Here is an 11,245-nt window from a genome sequence, read left to right as displayed (position 1 = left end):
TACTTCTCTCAGTACCAGGACTCCATCTGGCCTACATCTGTGGACTCCATCTGGCCTACATCTGTGCAAGCCCTGTGCTTGCTGCATCAGTGCTGCTGTGCTTAGGAGACCTTGTTTCCTTGATGTCTTCCAGCCCCTTTGGTTGGTTGCTTCTACAAGATTCGTGCCACTATTGCACAAGCACATCTTGCTGGCAGGTCACCATAGTAGACAGGAGAGTTTGTAGTTGTGTTGGTATTTACCTGTAGTGTGTAGTTTCTACTACCCCACTTTAAGCTATGGACAGGCCTCCCTACTAGCCTTTGCCTTTGCTTTCTGGATCCATGGATTAAAGACACACACGTTAACTCATTTTAAAACAACCTTAAAGCTCAGTGGTTGGGCCCTTCTAAGCCTCCTATGGCTAGAGTGCCCTTTCCTTTACTCCTTGCTCAACACCCTAAATCTGCCTTCAACTTAGTAGCCCAATTACCTTATCCTTGCTCAAGACCCTAAATCTGCTCTCAGCTTAGTTATGTTTCTAATTTCCTGCCTGCTACCTCAGGCCCAATCAGGGAAGCTCCCAATAGACACTCCACCGAGATCTCACATGGCTGATGGCTCTCTCACTTCCTCCAAAATATGGTGAAATTCATTTCTTCCTCCTTCATCTCCTAGCTTGCCTAAACAAACTTGGAAGTCCTGCCTCTTCTTCCTCACCATTAGCCTCTGGCATCTTTTTTTTTTTTAATTTTTATTAACTTGAGTATTTCTTATTATACATTTTGAGTGTTATTCCCTTTCCCGGTTTCCGGGCAAACATCGCCCTCCCACTTGCCCTTCCTTATGGGTGTTCCCCTCCCAACCCTCCCCCCATTGCGGAACTCCCCCCAACAGTCTAGTTCACTGGGGTTCAGTCTTAGCAGGACCCAGGGCTTCCCCTTCCACTGGTGCTCTTACTAGGATATTCATTGCTACCTATGAGGTCAGAGTCCAGGGTCAGTCCATGTATAGTCTTTAGGTAGTGGCTTAGTCCCTGGAAGCTCTGGTTGCTTGGCATTGTTGTACATATGGGGTCTCGAGCCCCTTCAAGCTCTTCCAGTTCTTTCTCTGATTACTTCAACGGGGGTCCTATTCTCAGTTCAGTGGTTTGCTGCTGGCATTCGCCTCTGTATTTGCTATATTCTGGCTGTGTCTCTCAGGAGCGATCTACATCCAGCTCCTGTCAGCCTGCACTTCTTTGCTTCATCCATCTTGTCTAATTGGGTGGCTGTATATGTATGGGCCACATGTGGGGCAGGCTCTGAATGGGTGTTCCTTCTGTGTCTGTTTTAATCTTTGCCTCTCTCTTCCCTGCCAAGGGTATTCTTGTTCCCCTTTTAAAGAAGGAGTGAAACATTCACATTTTGATCATCCGTCTTGAGTTTCATTTGTTCTAGGCATCTAGGGTAATTCAAGCATTTGGGCTAATAGACAATTATCAATGAGTGCATACCATGTATGTCTTTCTGTGATTGGGTTAGCTCACTCAGGATGATATTTTCCAGTTCCAACCATTTGCCGGCGAATTTCATAAAGTCATTGTTTTTGATAGCTGAGTAATATTCCATTGTGTGGATGTACCACATTTTCTGTATCCATTCCTCTGTTGAAGGGCATCTGGGTTCTTTCCAGCTTCTGGCTTTTATAAATAAGGCTGCGATGAACATACTAGAGCACGTGTCTTTTTTATATGTTGGGGCATCTTTTGGGTATATGCCCAAGAGAGGTATAGCTGAATCCTCAGGCAGTTCAATGTCCAATTTTCTGAGAAAGCTCCAGACTGATTTCCAGAATGGTTTTACCAGTCTGCAATCCCACCAACAATGGAGGAGTGTTCCTCTTTCTCCGCATCCTCGCCAGCATTTGCTGTCACCTGAGTTTTTGATCTTAGCCATTCTCACTGGTGTGAGGTGAAATCTCAGGGTTATTTTGATTTGCATTTGCCTTATAACTAAAGATGTTGACCATTTCTTTAGGTGTTTCTCAGCCATTCAGCATTCCTCAGCTGTGAATTGTTTGTTTAGCTCTGAACCCCGTTTTTAATAGGGTTATTTGTCTCCCTGCAGTCTAACTTCTTGAGTTCTTTGTATATTTTGGATATAAGGCCTCTATCTGTTGTAGGATTGGTAAAGATCTTTTCCCAATCTGTTGGTTGCCGTTTTGTCCTAACCACAGTGTCCTTTGCCTTACAGAAGCTTTGAAGTTTTATGAGATCCCATTTGTCGATTCTTGATCTTAGAGCATAAGCCATTGGTGTTTTCTTCAGGAAATTTTTTCCAGTGCCCATGAGTTCCAGATGCTTCCCTAGTTTTTCTTCTATTAGATTTAGTGTGTCTGGTTTGATGTGGAGAACCTTGATCCACTTGGACTTAAGCTTTGTACAGGGTGATAAGCATGGATCGATCTGCATTCTTCTACATGTTGACCTCCAGTTGAACCAGCACCATTTGTGAAAGATCCCACGCAGAGAGACCATTACTCAAGTCTTGGGAAATCGCGGACCCCAGACACAGAGAGACCATTTTGGATGTAATAAGCAAAGGTGAGGTTTATTACGGAGACCTATTACAGAGATCTCCGGGCCGACACGTATCCCGCGCAGGAGACAGAGGTGTCGACCCCGAGAGGCTGGGAAAAAGAGTATTTAAAGGCAGAGGCTGTGAGCACCAGGGGATGGGGGATGTCAAAGGGGAATGCACCACAAGTTACAGGATTGTTTTATGGCTCCAGGAGATAAGGGGACGCCAGAAGGTTTTATGGCCCCCTGGTTCCTGGAACAGAGCTACTAAATCAGGAGAAGGGTAGGGTCTTCAGGTCCTCATTATTTTTAAACGTTTGTCAAAACTGATGGAGCATTTGTATTTGAAACACCTCTGGTTAGGCTTGGGCTGTCCGGTTTCCTGGAATGCTCTCTGTAGGACACAATGGCTGAAAAGCACAAGTAGGGGCTTATCAGGGTCTGGAGGACATCTGGTTAAAGTATGACTCTGAGTAAGCTGGGGGGATGTCTGTGGATGGTTTATGGCTCAGTCCTCGATAGCCTGAGCTGGATCCTGCATTCCTTTTCTTTATGGCTTGTCAGTCCTGCCTGAACAGTGTTTCCTGTGCTCCTTTATCTTTATGGCCTGCTAGTCTTGGCTGTAGGGCTTAGCCCTGGGTCTGTGGCCTTTTGGGGTTTATTTTTTTTTTAATTTTTATATTTATAAACCTAGAATTCGTATAATTTTCTTTTCATTCCCGTCTTCTCCTATTAAATAATTCTAATCTTAGAATTTTGATATCAAGTCTTATTTGGTCTCACCAGTTGTCTTAACTGACTGGTACTGTTGTCTCACAACCATCAACCGCACAGCACCCACTCAATTTTTAACAAAAGCAATTAACCTGTTTGTCACGCAGGAGCCAAAAACTAAAACCAAGAAAATTATTAATAATGGCCCAGCTGTAGCAGAGTGTAGGGTAGTCATCCAGGGAGATCTACTAAACTAGCTCTCGAACCATCTCTGATGTGTTTTTCTGTCTGTCTTTTGTCTAACCTTTTTCTAAGTTTATTTATGGAGTCTTTAATTACTCCTGAATGGTCTGTATAGAAGCAACATTCTTTCAGTGTAGCACACAGGCTCCTTCTTTAAGGAATATCAGGTCTAATCTTTTTTTATTTTGAAGGACTACCTCTGAGAGGGAGGTTAGGTATTTTTGGAGGTCAGCTAAAAAGTCTTTAGCATCAGGATTCTAATCTGGACACTATCTGAACCTATACACCAAGGTCATGACTGTCTTTCAGAACTTCTAAACTTATATAGGTTGTGATCCCTGAGGCACAATCCCAAGAAGTGTTAGGAGTACTAACATATGTAATGTTACATCATTTGTAATAGAAATCAAGCCTATCCCCACACCTATCTCGATGGAACCCAGGACAAACATGACTGAATTTCCCTCTAGGTCCCAGCTCTCAGCCCTAACAGCTAGTAAGTACATGGCTGGTGAGGGCTGAGAATTGACGGCTGTCAGGGTGGTCAGCAGCACCAGGTACGGTCCTTTCCAGCGAGGCTCGAGTGTCTGGGCTCAGTGTAGCTGCTTCCGACCTGGAACTGATGGGATGTCTCAGGGGTCTCCGGGGCATAGGCTGCTGTCAGCTGTGAGCAGATTTCTTTCTGTATCACCTGTAGGTCTTTTAGCCTGGCACACAAATCATTATTACTATGACATGTTGGTTCAGTAACATCATCTAATACAGTCAGGGGAGCTGAGGCCCCATATAAGATCTCAAAGGGGATAAGGCTGAATCTGGAAGGGGTATTTCTTGCTCTGAAGAGAGCAAGAGGGAAGGAGTGTCACCCAGTCTGTGCCAGTCTCCATGGTCAATCTGTTCAGGATCTCTTTTAAAATTTTATTTATTTACTCTACCTGTCCTGAACTTTGAGGTCTGTAAATATAATGTAATTTCTAATCGACCTCTAAATACTTGGCCACACCCTGGCTTACCTTGGCAACGAAAGTAGGGCCGCTGTCAGACCAGATTACCTTGGGCATTCCAGACCTGGGGAAGATTTTTTCCAGTATCTTCTTGATGATTGTAGAGGCCGTCTCTCGTTTGGTGAGGAAAGCTTCTATCTATCCCTGGAAAGGTATCTACAAGCAAGTTGTTGGCTTCATCAGGGCATCTAAGAGATGGCAAAGACATCTGTGGCGCTGATGTGCTGGGGGGTAGAGGTTCAGCCATCCCAGATGACATCGTTTTGTCCACCATGGCAGCACCACTTGTCTCTGACCTTCATTCATGAAGAGAACTGTTCCCGTCTGTGGACAAGGTCCTCGGCTTTCAGCAGGGGTCAATCAGCCAGTCACAGAGGTCTTTCCTCCACCCATGTGCTTCTGTCAGTGTTTGACACTCGTGCTGTGGTGGCTCCAGGTCCGGATTGGGCAGCAAGGTGACCAGATTGTCCCCAACCGGTGGAGAATCTAGTCCATGGCAGCTGACCAGTGGTCCCATCTTTGGACACTCTATCAGCCACTCTATCACAGTTTAAGTCCTGGATTGGGTGATAATTGTTAGTTCCCGGCTGGCAGGAGTGATGTGTTCCAAGCAGAAAAGCACTAAGCCATTCATCTCCCAGCATCAGTTACTGGTGCACTGAGACAGGTCTTAAGCTCCACATACACAGTCTATAGATATGTATATACATAGCCTCATCTAGCCATTTTAGCCCACGCAAGCCAATTTGGAGAGCAATTTTCTCATGAGCAAGGGATGGGGGCAGTCAGGGATGACTATGAACTAGTGGGTTACCCGGCCCACGCCAAGGTCCACTGTTCTTCGGGCAGTCCATAAGTATTGTTCGTTGTCAGTAGCTCTTTGTACTCAAGGTCTTTGGATATTGGCCCACTGGGGGGCATAGGAGCACAGAGCATTGGGTCCCTGTATCCACAAAACAACTGGGCGGGCTTCCCTTCCATCTCTGTGTATAGCCAGCACCAAGAGGCTCTCCAGTGTCCCCTCTTGTTCTTTCTGGGGCAGTCCCTGACCCAATATCCTTTTTCTTCGTATTAGGCACACTGATCTTTAGTCAGGAATTCTCTTCTGTTGCCAGGTACTATCTTCCTAGGTTCCCTAACTACTGTGGCCAGTATATGTTCCTCTCTCGTCTTTTATCTCTCTTTATCTCTCTAACTTCCTCTTCTTTTTGTCTCTTTTTTTTTAGCTTTCTGTTCTTTTTACCTCTTTCTCTGTAACTTGTACTAACTCTCAGCAACTTAACTTAACCCTTTAAATTTTTGTAACTTTTTCTTCATATCCTTTCTTTATCTTAGCCAGATTGGTGGGGCATTTTTTAGCCCCTCAGAGACCCACCCTTGGAGCCTGGCGGCAGACCTGGCACTCCCTACCTTTAGGCGTCTGAAAAGAGCAGGCAGAAGTGAGGGCCTTCCATCCATCTCTGGAACACTTTTTCTGGCCTCTAGTAGGATTTTGTCTTTCCTCGGTGGTAAAGAAGACCTGTAACAGTTACTAACAAGCATCTCAAATGGGATGGTGAGAAAACAAGAGAATCTTGAGAATAGAGGTCCACTGAAGAGGGCAAATAGCATTTAGTCACACAGCTAAGCCAGGAGGCTTTCTTGGGACAAAAAAACTTTGTGTCTGTGAAACAGAAAAATGAGCAGAGGGGCAGTCTATCTGTTACCGGTTGTCTCTCTGGACTTAGATTTTCCCTTAAGGAGTACCTTCCTTTAGTGCCAGCTCAGTGGCTTTATCGCTCAAGAGACCCATCCTCTAAATGGCACTAGGCTTCCAGTAACAACTAATAACAAAAGGATGGAGAGACGGTTAGAACCTGAGTGTTAGATACTAAGCAGCTGACAAAAGAATTGTAACCAGTTCACCTGGGGCTTCTTGTCTCTTATATCTAATAAAGAGATTGTTAATACTATAGTACCAACCTTTAATAAAAAAAAACTATAGCTCTCTCCATGTCTCTGAATATCAGGACTGTAGTAGTAGTCCTTTACCAAACTGTCTCAGTGGGCTAAGGGCCCATGGAAACGAAAACATTAATCCTGACCTCGGCCACAGCCAAAGCCTGAATTCTAAATTTAAACTGGCAAAACAAAACAAAGTTCTTTACAGTTTGTTGCAGATTCTTTGAAACTATTTTAGGGGCTTCTCTGTCCCCCAACCTGGGACATTTCGACCACAGGGGCAGGAACTGGCTGCTGTGGGGATAGGATCAAAGGCATTCTCCATGCTAATGATGACCAGTGAGAAAAGTAATTTAATGCTGGAGACTGGCTACTCTCTTGGAATAGGGCCAGCAGATAAGGCAGGCTCCTTAAAGAACTTCTCTTAATGAGCACCCTCTTTCTGTGAGCAAAAGAGTTGAAGGTCTGGTCACTAAAAGCAGAAATTCCTTTTTTGTTCTTGTTTTCCTTAGAGTCCTCCCCCACCTCACTCTCAGCCTTTTTAGATTATTCTTTATGTAGCATTTTTAACACAGCCTGCCCCTTTTTTTATAGCCTATTGACAGCATTTCTGATCTTTTAGGCAGCTACGCACTAAGTGCCATACCGGCTGAAACTCCACCTTTAAGATTCTTTGTTCTCAAGCAAAATTTAAATCTTTTTTTTTTAGCTTATCTCAGCTGTCCATCGTGAGATTCCCAGAGATCGCGAATCAAGGTGTAGTAATTCACTAAGAAATCTCTCTATAGTGTTTCTTTTTACCTTAAGCCTTTTACTTTTAAACGGCTCCTGAAGAGCCAGAAAAATTGGGTGAGACTTGAGAAGTCTCCATGCTCGCTGCAGCAGCTCCGCAGCTAGTTTCGCTCCCCCCTACTGTGTGTTGGGAGCACAAGCACAGATAAAACACTATGTTTTAAAAACTTAACATTGGCTATCAACCAACACACCGCCACTAGAGCGGGGTCCATAAAATTAAGTTTCTTACTCACTATACTTGTTTTATACCGGAGGCCTAATCTGGGGAACTTTTTTATTTACGAGCGGTTTTGTCCTAAAGGTTTTTGTTAATGTCTGTTTACACAACTGTTAACAGCAGCTAGGCTGATCAAGGGGAGTAAAGGGAGGGGCATCTCTCCTTGGGGAGGAGGCTCAAGAGAGAAAGACAAAACTCCCTGGCAGAAAACAATTTTTCTCAAGCAAATTATTTTTAACTCTTAACTTAAGCACCAAGAGGACCAAGTAAAACTCTATGACGAACAAAGCAAACAGTTTCATGATTTCAAACACAGTCGTCAGTCCAAGATTTTAAACACAGTCATCAGTCCAAATTCAAACACAGTCGTCAGTCCAAAATTCAAAAACGAAACAAAAGCCAAAAAGACACTCGACAATACCACAGAAAACAAGCCAGACAAACAATATCAAGACAAAGCATCTTATAACCAACTTTCACAGATGCCTGGTACCTTCAGTACGTGGCCCAAACTGCAGCTTAACCTTAGCTGCTTTTGGGATGAGATGGACCATCTGATTCCACCTCCCAACAGGATTCCAGAGTGTCCTCTTGTCCTAACGACTAAGCACACTTGTCCGTGCCTATATTTAAATAGGCAGCCGAACTCGACCTCTGACGGAGTGGGATTCCTCGTCCACTCCCGCCTAGGTAAAAGGAGCATTCCATCTCCTTTGTTCCAGAAAACCAGAGTCAGGTCTTCCTGACTGTCCATAGCCGGGCTCTCCCGACTGTTCTCCGCCCGTGGAACGTCTTCCAGGGGCTGCAGCCTTGCGGGCCCGGGGCATCCCCCCTTCCGCAGCCAGGGGGTCCTCACGGACCACAAAGGCAGCTGCACTGAGTGGGGTTACACATCCACTCTCCTACAGGGCAGGAATACACATCCACCCTCCTAGCACAGGGCAGGAATACACATCCACCCTCTCAGCACAAGGCAGGAACACACATCTGCCCTCTTACCACAGGGCAGGAATACCCATCTGTCCTCTTAACACTGACCAGTATTAAGACACACATATACACACACACACACACACGGTGGAACCAAAACAGAGACAGACACAGACTGACAAATGCGGCGCCGCTCACACAGAAACACTCAGACAAACATCTAACTCACCTCCAAGGGGTCTTCGGAGTCTGGGGTGGTCGCGAAGATCCCGGACGAGCCCCCATAAATATGAAAGATCCCACGCAGAGAGACCCTTACTCAAGTCTTGGGAAATCGCGGACCCCAGACACAGAGAGACCATTTTGGATGTAATAAGCAAAGGTGAGGTTTATTACGGAGACCTATTACAGAGATCTCCGGGCCGACACGTATCCCGCGCAGGAGACAGAGGTGTCGACCCCGAGAGGCTGGGAAAAAGAGTATTTAAAGGCAGAGGCTGTGAGCACCAGGGGATGGGGGATGTCAAAGGGGAATGTACCACAAGTTACAGGATTGTTTTATGGCTCCAGGAGATAAGGGGACGCCAGAAGGTTTTATGGCCCCCTGGTTCCTGGAACAGAGCTACTAAATCAGGAGAAGGGTAGGGTCTTCAGGTCCTCATTATTTTTAAACGTTTGTCAAAACTGATGGAGCATTTGTATTTGAAACACCTCTGGTTAGGCTTGGACTGTCCGGTTTCCTGGAATGCTCTCTGTAGGACACAATGGCTGAAAAGCACAAGTAGGGGCTTATCAGGGTCTGGAGGACATCTGGTTAAAGTATGACTCTGAGTAAGCTGGGGGGATGTCTGTGGATGGTTTATGGCTCAGTCCTCGATAGCCTGAGCTGGATCCTGCATTCCTTTTCTTTATGGCTTGTCAGTCCTGCCTGAACAGTGTTTCCTGTGCTCCTTTATCTTTATGGCCTGCTAGTCTTGGCTGTAGGGCTTAGCCCTGGGTCTGTGGCCTTTTGGGGTTTATTTTTTTTTAATTTTTATATTTATAAACCTAGAATTCGTATAATTTTCTTTTCATTTGCTGAAAATGCTATCTTTTTTCCATTGGATGGTTTTGGCTCCTTTGTCAAAAATCAAGTGACCATAGGTGTGTGGGTTCATTTCTGGGTCTTCAATTCTATTCCATTGGTCTATCTGTCTGTCTCTGTACCAATACCATGCAGTTTTTATCACTATTGCTCTGTAATACTGCTTGAGTTCAGGGATAGTGATTCCCCCTGAAGTCCTTTTATTGTTGAGGATAGTTTTAGCTATCCTGGGTTTTTTGTTATTCCAGATGAATTTGCAAATTGTTCTGTCTAACTCTTTGAAGAATTGGATTGGTATTTTGATGGGGATTGCATTGAATCTGTAGATTGCTTTTGGTAAAATGGCCATTTTTACTATATTAATCCTGCCATCCATGAACATGGGAGATCTTTCCATCTTCTGAGGTCTTCTTCAATTTCTTTCTTCAGTGTCTTGAAGTTCTTATTGTACAGATCTTTTACTTGCTTGGTTAAAGTCACACCCAGGTACTTTATATTATTTGGGTCTATTATGAAGGGTGTCGTTTCCCTAATTTCTTTTTTTTTTTTTTATTAACTTGAGTATTTCTTATATACATTTCAAGTGTTATTCCCTTTCCCGGTTTCCGGGCAAACATCCCCCTCCCCCCTCCCCTTCTTTATGGGTGTTCCCCTCCCAACCCTCCCCCCATTGCCGCCCTCCCCCCATAGTCTAGTTCACTGGGGGTTCAGTCTTAGTAGGACCCAGGGCTTCCCCCTCCACTGGTGCTCCCACTAGGATATTCATTGCTACATATGGGGTCAGAGTCCAGGGTCAGTCCATGTATAGTCTTTAGGTAGTGGCTTAGTCCCTGGAAGCTCTGGTTGCTTGACATTGTTGTACTTTTTGGGTCTCGAGCCCCTTCAAGCTCTTCCAGTTCTTTCTCTGATTCCTTCAACAGGGGACCTATTCTCAGTTCAGTGGTTTGCTGCTGGCATTTGCCTCTGTATTTGCTGTATTCTGGCTGTGTCTCTCAGGAGCGATCTACATCCGGCTCCTGTTCTGCACTTCTTTGCTTCATCCATCTTGTCTAATTGGGTGGCTGTATATGTATGGGCCACATGTGGGGCAGGCTCTGAATGGGTGTTCCTTCAGTCTCTGTTTTAACCTTTGCCTCTCCCTTCCCTGCCAAGGGTATTCTTTTTCCTCATTTAAAGAAGGAGTGAAGCATTCACATTTTGATCATCCGTCTTGAGTTTCGTTTGTTCTAGGGATCTAGGGTAATTCAAGCATTTGGGCTAATAGCCACTTATCAATGAGTGTATACCATGTATGTCTTTCTGTGATTGGGTTAGCTCACTCAGGATGATATTTCCCAGTTCCAACCATTTGCCTACGAATTTCATAAAGTCGTTGTTTTTGATAGCTGAGTAATATTCCATTGTGTAGATGTACCACATTTTCTGTATCCATTCCTCTGTTGAAGGGCATCTGGGTTCTTTCCAGTTTCTGGCTATTATAAATAAGGCTGCGATGAACATAGTGGAGCACGTGTCTCTTTTATATGTTGAGGCATCTTTTGGGTATATGCCCAAGAGAGGTATAGCTGGATCCTCAGGCAGTTCAATGTCCAATTTTCTGAGGAACCTCCAGACTGATTTCCAGAATGGTTTTACCAGTCTGCAATCCCACCAACAATGGAGGAGTGTTCCTCTTTCTCCACATCCTCGCCAGCATCTGCTGTCACCTGAGTTTTTGATCTTAGCCATTCTCACTGGGGTGAGGTGAAATCTCAGGGTTGTTTTGATTTGCATTTCTC

The 11,245-nt window shown here is 44.8% G+C and overlaps 1 long non-coding RNA gene across 1 annotated transcript; it reads right to left on the bottom strand.

Moving 5' to 3' along the window:
- Positions 1 to 2,710: 2,710 nt before the first annotated feature.
- On the bottom strand, positions 2,711 to 9,404 carry LOC134486774 (uncharacterized). The gene is made up of 2 exons (XR_010066168.1): positions 4,797 to 9,404; positions 2,711 to 4,656 (listed from the first exon to the last, which is right to left on the bottom strand). It is a non-coding gene; the product is annotated as an uncharacterized LOC134486774 (long non-coding RNA).
- Positions 9,405 to 11,245: the final 1,841 nt, after the last annotated feature.

Source organism: Rattus norvegicus, chromosome 4 (genome assembly GCF_036323735.1).
Source record: "Rattus norvegicus strain BN/NHsdMcwi chromosome 4, GRCr8, whole genome shotgun sequence".
Lineage (NCBI taxonomy): Eukaryota > Metazoa > Chordata > Mammalia > Rodentia > Muridae > Rattus > Rattus norvegicus.
Note: the sequence above shows the minus strand (reverse complement) of the source record. Positions and strands in the feature narration are given on the sequence as shown.